This window comes from Mus musculus, chromosome 18, assembly GCF_000001635.26.
Source record: "Mus musculus strain C57BL/6J chromosome 18, GRCm38.p6 C57BL/6J".
Lineage (NCBI taxonomy): Eukaryota > Metazoa > Chordata > Mammalia > Rodentia > Muridae > Mus > Mus musculus.
Genome location: NC_000084.6, coordinates 47,358,088 through 47,372,181, shown reverse-complemented (window position 1 = coordinate 47,372,181; position 14,094 = coordinate 47,358,088). Strand labels below are relative to the sequence as shown.

General features: G+C 48.3%; 1 protein-coding gene across 3 annotated transcripts in view; it reads left to right on the top strand.

Moving 5' to 3' along the window:
- The first annotated feature begins 981 nt into the window (after positions 1-981).
- Sema6a (sema domain, transmembrane domain (TM), and cytoplasmic domain, (semaphorin) 6A) overlaps positions 982-14,094 on the top strand; it is a 125,947-nt gene continuing 112,834 nt past the window's right edge. The window contains exon 1 of one of the 3 annotated variants that reach the window (XM_006525726.2): positions 982-3,944. The gene's annotated coding sequence lies outside the window, so the exon portion shown is untranslated. The remainder of the gene's footprint in view (positions 3,945-14,094) is intronic. The other 2 variants (NM_001311097.1, NM_018744.2) reach the window with 2 other exon arrangements.

The following is a 14,094-nucleotide window of genomic DNA, read 5'->3' as shown; positions in this document are numbered from 1 at the left end:
CTGCATTGTCACAGTGCTTCCGTGAGGCTGCACATTAGAATTATCTGAGGAGATTCAACAGACACCCAGGTCCAGGTGAAAAACTTAAACCTTTGACACCTGACCATTTGCATCCTTTAAGGTGCTCCCTGGGCGTTCTAATAGCAAATGGAGTTTGAAACCACAGATTGAAACAGAAAACAAGTTTGGTTAAGATGTGTAGGAAAGGGGCAGGTTTCTTATCCTCAAACTGGGCTCTCCAGGCTCCAGAAGAGCCAGCTAGCAGCCCTTTCTCGGGGGGGGGGGGGGGGGGGGGTGTCATTTTAAAGTGGCAGAGTTCCTCATTAAATGACTAGGTATGTTCTTTAAAGGCATGCAGGGTGAGCTTACCTTTTTAAGTCTTATTTCACACACATAACCTCCCCCCACCCCATTCCACCCCACCCCATACAAGCCTTTTTAGGTAATCTGAGGGAAGTGTGGATATGGTCACGTAAGCATCTCTTGAAAGTCACTCCAGGTAGCTTCTAGCCCTGACCTAATTCTTGACAGGAAGCCACCTTACCTCCGGGCCTCCGTCTGACCCCTGTAAAATGTGACCTCAGGACCCACGCGGACGATGACAGATACGTTTGCTAATGCTTACTAGGCAGTGAGTGTCCTAGATTCTCTGTTCACACTGGCTGGTCCACAGCATTCCTGAGACGCGAGTCAATGAGGAACCCCTGGGACAGGTAAGTCAGCTGTGGCTCCAGAAAGATATCCCGGGTGGCCTCCTGAGACCCTCCACCTCATGCCACTAAACAATAAAACGAGCTAAGTTTTTAAATTCTAACATTCTGTGATTCTTTACTTTCGTTGGCCTTTTCTCTTGACAATCAGGGTAAATTGCAGACTCTCAGAGCGTTGGAGGGGCAGAGATTTTTGTTGAAAAGTTAAATTTGGCTTTTGGGAGAGTCTGAGGCTGTGAAGGGGAAATGGCATCGTGAGGTTTCTAGGGTTGGCTCTTCCTGATTCCTGGAGCATCTTTTCTCTGGCAGGCGTAAAAGTAGTATCACGTGGTCAGGACATCGGGCGCGTAATTGGATAGTGAGCCCTTAGGATCTAATAATTGCCACGAAGATTCTGGGTGGTATTTCTTTACCGTCAAAAGAAAGTTCAAATTCTTTCCCTCTTGTATCCCACAATTTTAAATTAGGTAAATTTAATCTCTCTCCTCGTGGCTCGGTGTTACTACAAGTTAAACATGCAAGTATTAATATTGAAAATAATTACCCTTTAAACAATATCTGGAAACACGATGTGGGGCACTTCCAATATATCCATAAAGCAAACAAGACAGCTTAATTGTTTGTTTCTCCAAGGGAAGGAGCTAAACCGGAATTAATTTGGTTCTGTCTGTGAAACAATTCGTTTGCTCTGCCTAATTCTGCCAATTAAAGAACTTTTCCCAGACATAATCAGCATGTAAATCAGCGGTAGGTAGCGAAGAGGGAGCCTTGGCGACCAGCGCGGGGTGTAGATGCTGGACGAAGGACCGATTGCCCCTGAATCTGCCCATTCTTAGCCTAAATCTGGGTGTTAGAGAAGTCTCCGCCAAGAAAACTTGTCCCCCCAAACCCCAGGGCTAGGAGAGCGACACATGGAGGCAGCCCTCACCCAAGCCTCCAAAGCCTGAGCAAGCCAGCCATCTCCCATCCCCAACCTTCCAGAGTCGCGCCCAGAGCCGCTGGTGCTGCGCGCGCACCTAGGGCCGCGCCCCCAACCACCCGGGATCTATATCAGCTTTTGCTGGCCTGGGAAGGGTGGGGATAGCATCCCCTGCTGGTAGTTTTGGAGAACAGCAGGACTGATTTTTCAATTTAATCATTCTTCCCACCCTTTACCCAGGTGGTTTTGTTAGAGAAAAGAGAGAGAGAGAGAGAGAGAGAGAGAGAGAGAGAGAAAAGCCCGAGGGCGGAGGAGATGTTGAGGACGTTGCCACGCATTCGCTTTTCTTTCTTGAGCACTCACGAGCAGATTTTTGCACAAACAAGAATGAAAATCAGGGAACGTGGACTTAGTGGCAGCAGCCCCAAATTGGGGAATAGGTACAATTTCTAATAGGAAGCTTCTAAGTCAACCTGGGTCTGAGACTCCGCTGACCTAACGTGCAGTAGAGATTGCTCCGGGAGCTGCTTGGCCACCCGGCGTTACTTTCCTTGAAAGCTGTGGCCTCGGTGGGCACCATCTGCGAGACCTACTCTGGGAGCAGCAGCCTAGGCGCGCAGTTGCTTGCAGGGCGCAGGCGGCGCGGCCGGGAAAGCGCCGCGGCTGGGGGGAGGGGACTGTAGTGTGGCCTGACTAGTTGGCACATGCCTGTAACTGCAAGACTTCTTTCCTATTGTAAGTCCAAGCAGCGGAGAGAGTCCGTGCCTGCCATTCTTCATGCTTCATAACAATAGAGCCTTGGAAATAGTTGCGATTTCCCTTTTCCAAGAAGCTGCCGGGTTCCTTTTTGGTATTATTGTTCGAGTCTTATTTCTAAAGTTTACTCATTTCTAAGAACAATCCTCATTGCGGACTTTGAAACTAAGAGTTTAAAACAGATCGCGATCTTTAACCACGTTCTCAGCACAGTAGTTTATATGTTTATTTAGCGTATGCTATGACCGACTGTGTGCACGAACTATTTTTAACCACATCGTCTTGTATCTAATTCATCTGGGTAGGGAGAGGGTCCATCACTTCCAGAACCAACCACCTCATACAGTAATCAGAAATAGAAAGGTTCGCCGACTCTTTAAAACTTTTCCATTTAAGAAAATCGATGGAGAAACTCTTTCTTGTAACTCGCTCCTCACCAAGTCTATTTTTATTTATTTTTCTGATTTGGCAGGGCTCAGTAATGCTGTCTGGGATTTCTTTCCTTTTTCTTCTTTTTCCCCCACTTTGCTAGAGCAGCTGTGGGGGTGGGGAGACAGGGGCTGGGCTTCTCCTAGAGTCGCCCCCGCTGGGACCTCCCGGGTGCGCGCCCGGGGGAGGGGAATTGAAGTGATAGGAAGCCGGGCTGGCGACTCAGTCCAAAGCTCCACCTGCAGTCGCACGGCAGCAGGTCTCCTTTTCCTTTGGCTCGCTCACACTCTCTGCCTCCCTCTCCCTCCCTCGCGCACACACCACAGCTCTCCTTCGGGTCGGAGGAGACGCCAGCCCAGGGAGGCGGGGTTGCTGGAGGAGAGTCCGCTCTGCGCAATCCAGTCCGGGACTTGGCTCCGCCCGGAGCGTCGGCCTCTCCAGTGACACAGGAGTAGTGTGCCGCACGGGGTGAGGCTGCAGCCAACTCCGCTCCCCACGCACTCGGCTGCCTAGGCGCTCGGGACGCAGCACAGGCGCTTTTCCGCGGTGCCGATTGCCCGAGATGCCCGCCTAGGAGCGTGCGGCCGCGGCCAGCGTCGCCACACCCGGGACACTGCACTCGGGGTTGCAGAGCCGGCCAGAGCCCTGCACCTCTGCCTCAACCCCCCACACCGCCCCCCGCCCTGAAATGACTAGTTAATGGGCGCTGGCACCGCCGAGGGGACTCAGAAGTGAATCCAAGTGGAATTTGGATTTGGAAAAAGAGTTTCTTGAGCATTTACCCTGGTCCTCGCTGGTTTTCTTCTTTTTTCTGTTTTTTCCCTTTTTTCTTTTTCTTTTTTCAGTTATTTTATTTTACTTTTTATTTTTATTTTTTATTTTTGGTCTTCCTCTCACCTCCTCTTCTGTCATTGGAGATGAACACAGCTCGCTTGCATCCCAGAAAGTAATCGCCGTGACTGTTGCCCCCAAAGAGACAAGCACACATGTAGGAATGACAAAGGCTTGCGAAGGAAAGAGCGCAGCTCAAGGCCCAGAGAGATCTTCTCGATAATGGATTACTAAATGGGATACTCGCCGTGTCAGTCCGCTCCGAGCCGCGGCCGCCTGCCCGTCGATGCACCGAAAAGGTATGGCTCTGGCATCCCTGGCGCCCCACCTCCTGGATCCAGGCTGGAGTGAGGGTCCTGGGGTTACCCCGGGTGTGCTTTGTGGGCTTTGTAGTGCTTGTGTTTTATTTGGTCTCACGTCTCTGTCTCCTGAGCGTTGTCCCTCTCTGGGGGGACTAGCCCCGAGCCTTGCCTTCAGCTCTTTTCTGTCCTGAACCCCAGAGACCCCGGGCTCCATGTCAGGAGCTTCCTCACCCGCCTTGCACACACCACCGGCGCCGCCCCGGACAGAGACCGAGAGGATGGCTGTCCTACCCTGTGGTGTGTGTGTGTGTGTGTGTGTGTGTGTGTGTGTGTGTGTGTGTGTATGACCGAGTCTAAGAGCTCACTCTTGGGCTAGTAGGGAGGAGAGCGGCCCTGGAGGGTGGGATTCTCTAAAGCGCCGGGTCCCGGTGTCGATTGCTGGAGAAGGGGAAAGGGAAAGGGTTCTGCCCTCGAGGGCTAGAGAGGGTTTGGGAGTACAAGGTTGTTTGTGTCCAGCCACAGGTTTAGGCTCTGATGTGGGAGAAATGGTTGTGCGGAGACGGTGGAGAAGAGATGAGGATCTTTTGTTATCAGTGCGGGGTCTGGGCTGGGCTTGGTTGAGTGCGTGAAACTTGTAATGGCCCTGAGCATCTGCGCGCCCTCTCTCTTGGTGGGATCCACTCTTCAGTCGCTGCTGGCACCAGAGGTTCCGGGCTTTGTTTGCTGGAGAAAGTGCCTAGGAACAGTGTCTTTATATGGCGCGGCGCCCCCGCCCTAGGTCCTGTCCCCTGCCTCAGCTCCCACTCGAGCAGGGCACCATTTGTCGCAGCTGCGTCTCTCTCGAGCACTGAGCTCTCCACGCTAGGGCTGGCCCCTGCTGCGTCCTCCTCCAAGACCTGTGCGGTCCCTCTCGAGAAAAGATGTGCCCGGGGAGAGGGAAGGGTGGGGAGACCTGGTAAGAGCTAGCTCTGGGCTTGCCACTCTGATGTAGGCTCTGCTGGGCTGCAGATTGTGGGTGTCCTGACTGCTTGCTGTGTCCTGGAGCCCTGCTTCTGTGGGGCTGTGGGGAGCCTGAAGCAAGCTGGCCAATTCCTTCTTAGCGACCCTACTAGGAGGGTAGTGAGTATCACTTCCCCCGAATGCCGCGTTTTACTCAGCTCTCCACGGAGGGAGACAGTGTATGAAGCAGGATCTGAGGTCTCCCGCGGGCTGTATAGAGCCAGGCTGCTGTCCTGGTCCTGCGTGTGTCAGTGAGAGAAGCCGGACCCCGACATTTTTTTCCCGCTCGCTCGCCGCTCCTTTCCCAGCGCCTCCTCCCCTTTACAGTGCAGGGTCCCTGTACCAGGCGCTTCTGGAAAGTTTCTGTGATAGCTTAAGACTCCCGGAAACACCAGCTGAGGGCTCAGCGTGGTCATTCTGAGACCGAACGAATTGAGCGGACAACTGGGATGGGAGTAGGAGCTAGACGCCTGCCCACTGGAGAATGGTACCTCCTGACCCGCCGCACTTGCTGGACCAGGGTCTCAAGCAACTGGAGTAGGGCCGGGGCGAGGGGGTGGGGGTGGGGTTGTCGGGACGAATTAAATTCACGATGCTAGTGTGACCACAAGTGGCGGACATAAGCTACTGTGAGGGCGCGTGTGGACACTGGCTCTAGCTCGCTGGCTCACGAGTTTCTGGCTCCAAGTGCAGCATCCCGAACCCCCTGCGCCAGGCGCAAGCCATTGCGGCTCGCACATGCCCAGGGAGAGAGAAGCAGGGCCAGGTGTTCGGAGTGGAAGAAAGAGGAACGATTGGAGGCGCTGTCCTCCTAGCCTGGGCAAGCGTTTCCAGGGACGGCCTCCAGCCTGTGCAGAAGTGGGCAGTCCTGCCGACGATTCCGTCTCAGTCGGTGCAGAGCAATTGTGGCAGCCTTGAGTGTGGTGAGCAAGCCCAGCCACAGAGGGACCTCTCCCTCTTCACTCTGGATAAAATGGAGTTACTACTGAATGGGATCCTTGAAAGGCTTAAAATACGGTTGAAACCTGGACACACACACACACACACACACACACACACACACAGTATTCACAACTTTTCTTTCCATTTAACTCAGTTGTAATGTTCTATTAGTGGGTCTCAGAAAAGGCTATCGTTTAAGGACCCTCAGTTCTGGTTTTCTTGGGTTGGGCAACCGAGTGCCTTTGCCTTGTTTTTCCTTAATCCTGGTGATTTGGGCCTTCCTTCCCCTGGTGGACTTAAAATTTTGGCGTCAAATCCACCATCTGCTACTGTGATGGCAGGAGGTTAGTGGTTTCAGATACATTAATTCTTTATTTAGCTCCCTCCCCGCCCCCCTGTAAAGGCGCCTGTACTGGATTTTTGAATGAAAATACCACAGTTTTTTTTTTTTTTCCTCTCCCTACCCAAACAGCTACCAGAAGTCAAAATAGCAAGCGTTTTGTATGGTTTATAAACTCCACATTTAGTCTTCCACAATAAACTTTTATTAAACTACTCCAGGCACCAAAGGTAATTATTAACCTAACCTTAAATACAGTGGCAGATCTGTGTCTCCTCTCCCCACCTAAACTGTCTGTTAAAATATAATTGCCCTGGCTGTTTGGATTGGGGTTACCTATTTCTGTTTATGTAGTAACTCTTTGACTCTTTGGTAACCTAGCCTTTGCTTTCATACATTCTTGAATGAAGGACTTTGCAAGGCAACCTAAGCAGGGAAGAAGGAGCAACAGATTTGAGACCTTGATTTTGTTCCAGATTCTTTAGAGTCATCTTGCTGCAAAGTATCCTATTTATTTCTTTTTGTTATTTACTGGGGTTGGGAGAGATAGTCTCCCTCATGTGTTAACATTTTACAGCTGTGACCACTTAGCAATTGCCGCATCCCCAAGAATACATGCAGCCTGCATATATGAATGTTAAAAAGCCATTTACCTTTGGAATCACATCTTGAAGAGTATGTGTTGGATAAAATGTCCGGATTCAAATAGGGTAAAAATACATATGACCTTGTGTAGAACTCTCAAGAAAATGATGAATGAATAAAGGGATGAATGGGCTTGTCACGCATGGTTCACTATTTTCATGTAGAGCAGGCGGGTTTTTCTTTTCCTGTCGTGAAGACAGTGCTTGCCAGTGAGTGATGATTACACAGTGATAATAAGGGTGACTCTCTGTACACAAACACACACCTCTCAAGTTCTCTCCACATCTAGTAGTGCTTTTGCTCTCATTTTAAAAGGGAGAACATTTGCATTTTGAGGAGGCGTGTAACGTTGCACCAGTGAAACTGGTCATGTTACAGAAGGATGGCAAGAGTTACACAGGCTGTTACCACTGAATAAAAATAATGCGTCCCAGTTTGAAGAACTTGTACTAAATTTACAGTAAGCACCTATGCTTGCAAAGTGAAGGGTAATTACACTTACATACGAAATGGGGGGGGTACTTTCTTGTATAAGGAAGTTTGTATGTGACCCATACATTGTAGGCTTGTTCTTTTCAGAGTAGTATAAGGGGGGTGTGGATGGGGTGAAAGGACATTTTAGAACTAGTTTTGAGGGCTAGTGTACTCTTCCATCTAATTTGTTTACACAAAGGGAATCAGAGAACAAGCCAAACTAATTGAAATGCTTTAATTAGACACCTGCCATTTCACCTCCACAGCAAGTCTCTGTCTACACAGCCCCTCCCCGCCACACCCTCCCTCGGGTTAAGACGTTTCTGGTCCTCCTCCCAGTGTGGACTCGCTTTGCTTTGTTATTTAAGAACCATGTGTTACAGCACCTAGGTTTGTGCCAGGGGAAGGTGGGGCCGTGGAGCATCCTGCTGGGCCCTCCCCTAGCCCTGCCTCTTCTCCCAGGGTATCCTGGAGCCAAAGAGCTCTGAGATATTTTTATTTCAGAGTGAAGGCTTTTCTCATTTGCCTTCAAATGTACTGCAAGAGCAACTGAGCTATTCTCTCTGGCAACCACTTGGCTGCCTCTTGGGGATATGGTAAGGTAGGGAAGGGAGGGAGGCATTTAATCCCTTTGAAATGGGCAAATAAGATGTCAGACCCACAAACCTCAAGGGAGAAGCGAGTTCAGGGCTACTTAGCATGGGACTATTGCAGAGCAGTAGATACACAAGGGCATCTTGCCTTGTGAAACAGGCGAGCTCTTGCAAAACATGTTTTATTAGAATAATTGTAATTGCACTCAGGAGGGTCACGTTATACTACCAGCACACCGATACCCGTATAACCTCTTCTTCCAGACCAGGATAGGAAATCCCTAGGGCACACTGGGTAGGTAGCTCGTCTTGGACCTTATAGGTCTCTCACGTCTAATGTGTTCAGAAAGCATTATTCTAGCTCATTCTACCCAAATCAGCTTACTCCATCACCTCCACCGTGGTAACTCCATGAGTGGCTCAGGCCCCACAGCCTGTGTTCAACTCCTTCCCTTGTATCATAGGCCAGTTGCAGCGGCGTACACCATCTTCAGGACGCACGCGCACTCTATCTGGGTCGGCCACCTCCCTGGCCCTCATTCACATAGTCCTCCTCTGCTGGGCTTTGTGCAGCATTCCATTAGTTGCCCTGCTTCTGCTTTTGACTCCTATCAACTTCTCTCAATACAGCAGCGAAAACACAGCAAGAATGAAAAGTAAAGAAATTCCTAAGCCAGCTCAGCTAGCCTATCATTTTCTACCAAAAACTTAAGTTCTTCCCCTGGCACAGGATCTGCACTCTACCCTCTCTGTGGCTTCCACTGCTCTTTGAGTTTACTATACCTGTGGGCATGCGGCCCTGGAAGTCCTTCACGGGGTCTTTTTTTCCTTTTTCTTTAAAAAGATCTATTTAGTCATTTAATGTATATGAATACACTATCGCTGTGTTCAGACACACGAGAAGAGGGCATCGGGTCCCATTACAGATGGTTGTGAGCCACCATGTGGTTGCTGGGATTTGAACTCAGGACCTGTGGAAGAGCAGTCAGTGCTCTTTACCGCTAAGCCAACCCTCACAGGCTCTTTTGTACGTGCTTTTTGGGAATTTGGGGCTTTTATTTGGGAAAAAGGCCTAGGAATTGATTTCAGAAACGCTGATACTGCTTTGTTGGGGGCATCATGTCTGCATGATTTGTTCCTCTACCCTACAGACCTCCACTCAGATACCACTTTCTCAGCAAAGCCTTTCCATGCATCTGACTTACTTGACCTCTGACTTCCCACCCTTATCTTCTGGAACACAATACCAAGAGGATGAGTGTTATCTTTATGGTTTATGCACTTTATTATTGCCCCGCCTCCAAACAAAGAAAACCTGTCTGATCCATTACCCACCTTCCATGTTGTTTGTTGCATGAATAAAGAGGGCATCTTTTTCTTTTTAAAGATGTATTTATTTTTATTGGAATGAGTACACTGTAGCTGTCTTCAGTCACACCAGAAGAGGGCATCGGATCCCAATACAGATGGTTGTGAGCCACCACGTGGTTGCTGGGAATTGAACTCAGGACCTCTGGACGAGCAGTCAGGGCTCTTTACCACTGAGTCATCTCTCCAGCCCAAGAGGCCATCTTTTTGTAAATAAGTAGTCTAGGTATCATCTCCTTTTCTGCCTCCTTTTTCTTCCGTCTCATGTGAGATGCTTCCCTCCTGCATCCCTGACTGTGCATCTGCTGGCTTCCTTGTACACAGGCACGATTTCTCCTCTCCTGTTAGTGGAATAGTCACAGTGTGTTGTTTTCCCAGCCTTGATAATGGATTAGAGTCTTTCCCTTCCCACAGGCTCACCCAGTCCATTTCTAGGGCCAAGAGCACACATCTGTTAGACACCTGGTTCTAGCCAGAGGAAGTCTGAACTAGGGAAAATCAACTTGACAAGAAATGGAGCTAAGAAGTAGCCAGCACTTATGGGGACTGAGCTATTGACTCTAGTCTCATTTGCTCTGCATTCTAATCACTGACCACTGAACCGTTTTCTTCCCCCCAATAATTTTTTCTGTTTTTGTGTGTGTGTGTGTGGGGGGGGTTTAATATGCCTCTTAACCTTTGCCTTTGCCCTTTGCCAGAACAGCTGTTAAAGAACATACTGGAAGACTTGCTCTCCCTCTCCCGACTCTTATTTCTTGGATGAGACACGTTACTTCCCTGAAGGTGCATTATGTTAGAGGAGTTCTATGACTTGTGGGCCTCCTCTCTCCACCTTGTAGGATCGCAGATAGAATGATATGAAATAATATGAAACGTGACTCTATCTCACAAAATAACGACTGGCAACTTGGAAAGTTTGATGTCTCTTCTTTTTGTCTCAGCCCGTGGTATAATTGTAGGCTCTGCGCTGTCTTCTGTATCATCAGATGAGTATTGTATACTGTTGGCATGGCCTGAATATAAACCACATTATGAAAATGGACAATTTCCTGAGAATCGTTGAAAACACACAGCCCATTTCTAGTGCGTTACTGCACCGTGGATAGTAGCTGTATCAGTCAGAATGTCAACTGCATCAAGTAAGGACTGCTTTCAATATGACCATTATACTGGGGCAAGGTCATGAGAGTGGCAATCTGCCAGACATTATAGAAGAAGAAAAAATAGGAACAGGATTATTCTGCAATCATATGCATCAATGTCAGTGTAGCCATTAATGTAGAACAGATATGTCAGGGCGAGCGAAGAGGACTGGAGGAAGTTCCCATATCTGCAGTAACAAGGGCAAATTCACTGTGGTTGGGAATGTACAAGGTGGGATGCAGAGAATAGTCCAGAAGCAGTTCTCAGGTCAAGCCTGGAAGAGGGAATGCAATGCGTGCATGTATGTATGTGTGCGCCCGTGCACATATGTGTACATATATGTACACATATGATATGTGTGTTTGCCAGTTACAAACAGGATGACTTTGTTTCTTCTGTTTCTGTTTGTTAACCCTGAGAATGGTGGTAGTGCTGTAGTCGCTGGAGGACTAAGCAGCTAACACCTGCAAATAGCACAATGCCTGGCACACACAAGCGCTCATCCAACACAAAGGCTTGCTTTTATTTGGAAAGTGGCCTGGGAATTGATTTCAGAAACGCTGATACTGCTTTGTTGGGGGCAGAGAACAGAAGGAAATGGCTGCGGATCTGGAATACAGAGGGAGGATACAAAGGAAACAACCCTTGGACTCTAAAGGAACAATCACACACACACACACACACACACACACACACACACACACACACTGAGCCAGCCATAGCATTACGGGAGTTGGAAGCATGTGAACAGTTTGTGTCAGGGGAAGAGGGGCTATGATCCTTTTCTAAGGTAATAATATCACACCCCAAACATGAAAAGGGAAACACAAGCGAAACATCACAACACTGTACAGCTGAACAATGGAAATATCGGAGATTTATGGCAGATCAGAGACCATAAGATTGTTGTTGTTGTTGTTGCTGTAGTTACTGCCGCTTATAAACATTTAAAAATTAGCGCACAGCCTTTACCCATATTTAGTACCTGAGGGTCATCTCTTCAGAGATGAGCCAAATTCCCAAAGAGAAAATGTACAGAAGAGAGGCTTGGCTGTCCATTGGAGGCTCTGCATGCAGCCTCTACAAGACTGCTTTCAGGGTGGCCATGGGACAACAGGTTGATCTTCCCTAACCACACTTGGGATGAGTTTGGAAGAACAGGGTCTCCAAGTTAAATCTTCTCCATTACAAGTGGGAAGTGGTGGACTGCCCGGAGCAGAGCCTGGCACTTATTCGGCTGACTGATTTCTTCCTACCAAATCTAAACTTTTGAGTCAAGGGACAAGACATCAGTGAGGGAAAAAAAAAATCTGATTTCTAAAAGATACAACAGAAGGATAACTAAACTGGTATTACCACCACAGTTCCCTGAGGTTGCTACCTGTCTGTGTCCTCCAGGACTCCCTCCATCCCTGAGAATTACAGTTATTTTCAGCTCCGGAGAGAAGGAGTCTTCTCAAGTTCTGTAAGTGGAGAGGCCATGGAAAGAGGGAAACAAGTCAGTAATTAACATGCCTCAATGGCGGGCTAGACCCTTCCAGGCAACAGATGAGATGACTCTTACTTTGAAAGGATGATTAGCAATAGATATTTCCACATAGGTACCACCTTGAGACTTGGAACTCCCTTTAACATGGCACGGTGCGTTTCTCAATGGTTTCCAATTCCTCCTTGGCCAATCTTCTGCCACGATTTGATTTGATGCCTAGATAGACTAGGACAGAAGCTGGCATTTTATACAATGAAAACATACCCCTGGGCTGGGGGTGGGGGCATTGTATGAGCCAGAGAAGAGGAAAAAATTAAAATGATATCTTAATTACTGTGTGATGCTATATGGCAGTTCTGCAGATGAAGAGTCTGTGATGGGTCCTCTTTTCCTATTGTCTTTGGGTATTTTTCCCTTAAGGAAAGTGGTCGTCTTCTCATTGGTATGACAGTGTCAGCAGCACCACCCTCCCCTTTCTGAGACTCTTAATGCCCTAGAGTCAGAGATAACTGAATGAACACCAGTAGACCCAGCATGTGGGCATAGTCCTGTCCCCAGAATGGAACACTTCATGAACAGTCATATTCTGTAAACATCCTCAGATGACCCAGTCAGTCCCTGCCCTTCCCCCTTCCTAACTCAGGGAACCATGTGACTTCATTCATATATTTGGGGGGTTGAATGCATTTGCTCTTAGGCCCCCAGGCAGGCAGGTGGGAAACTCTTCTAGCCTGCATTCTTCTCGCTATTGTAAGAACAAGTGAGGATCTGAGTCACTAAGCAGAGTCTCACCCTGCATAGTGAATGAGCAATAGAAACGAAATCATCTCGAGCCTTCCAAACTCCAGTGTGTGGAGCGGAATGGCGGGGTGTTGGTTTTGTGGAAGAATACTTGTTAATGGCTTTCGAGATGGAATCTGCGCTAATTCTGCTCACATCATGAATGATGGTCCCAGCTAGACACCATCTCGGGGATCTTCATCTATTAATCATGGAGGCTGCTTTCTTATTCGGTTGCCATAGTTTCAGTGCCTCAGCTAGTATTGGGGTGTCTTGGGGAAGATTTGAGACATACTAGGGCTTGCAAGCCTTGCAGTTATTTTGGCAGGGCGCGGGGGGGGGGGGGGCGGCGCTCTAGAAGAGCTGAAAGCTGTTTCTGGTGTAATTCAGGGCTAGATTAAAAGAAGCAACTCCTGAGAGTCTCTCCCTGGACCTTGTTATGTGCACATCCAGCTGGTATTTACTCCAGGATTTGCCTCTTCCTCAAGTCTTGAAAGAATTCCTCAGTGAAAAAGATTTACAGTCCAAAGGCTGATGTCACCTTCATCCTCCCGAAAGGAGGCAGAGGGGCTCCCCCTCTTCATTAAGGGCCATTCCTAAATAAGGAGGTAAAACAAAGGTATCCGTAGACTTTGCTGACAATGTCACCTTCTCCTAGCTTGGTTTGGGCACTGCAGGTTGCTAAGTAAGGGTGATGACATCATTGGGGCCACGCCTTGTGCTTGGCTTTGCAATGTAAAGGTTTGACCTTTACTTTGGGTTTAATCTTCACTCTTTTTAAGTCCAAGTTATTGAGGTGTTTGAGGCCATTTGGTTGCCTTTTATACAACAAAGGGATAACCTTGGACCAGCCAGCCTCCTGTCCATGTCAGCTCTCCAGCAGATTAATGTTTTCATGTATTTGTTATTTTAATGTCTCGTCTCGGGGACCTGCTGATTAGGGGAAGTTCTCTAGTGGTGTGTATATCGGGTGGCTACATCAAGAAGGCATTTGGGGAGGCAAGAGCTGCAGGAGAGGAGACAAAGGCTATGGTGCTGTGCCTCCCCATGTGAGGCAGGCCACAGCTGGCATCCCATACCCAGTCTGGCCCAGGGTCAGGAGCACTCATGTGCTTCTCTTAGTTCCCGTTTCTCAAGTGGACTTTCTGGAACTCCTACATATCCAAGCCAAGCAGTTTGATTCCTTTGTAGATTAAAACATTTAAAAAAAGAAAAAGAAAAAAAGAAAAGAAAGAAATCTTACACGGGGAGAGACAAATTGGGCTGAATTCTGGACAGGCAACACAGCACGTGAAGAGGCAAACTTTGAAATCATTACAAACAGGACTAATCTAGAAAATTAGTCATTTAAAAAAAAAAAACAAACCTAGAAAA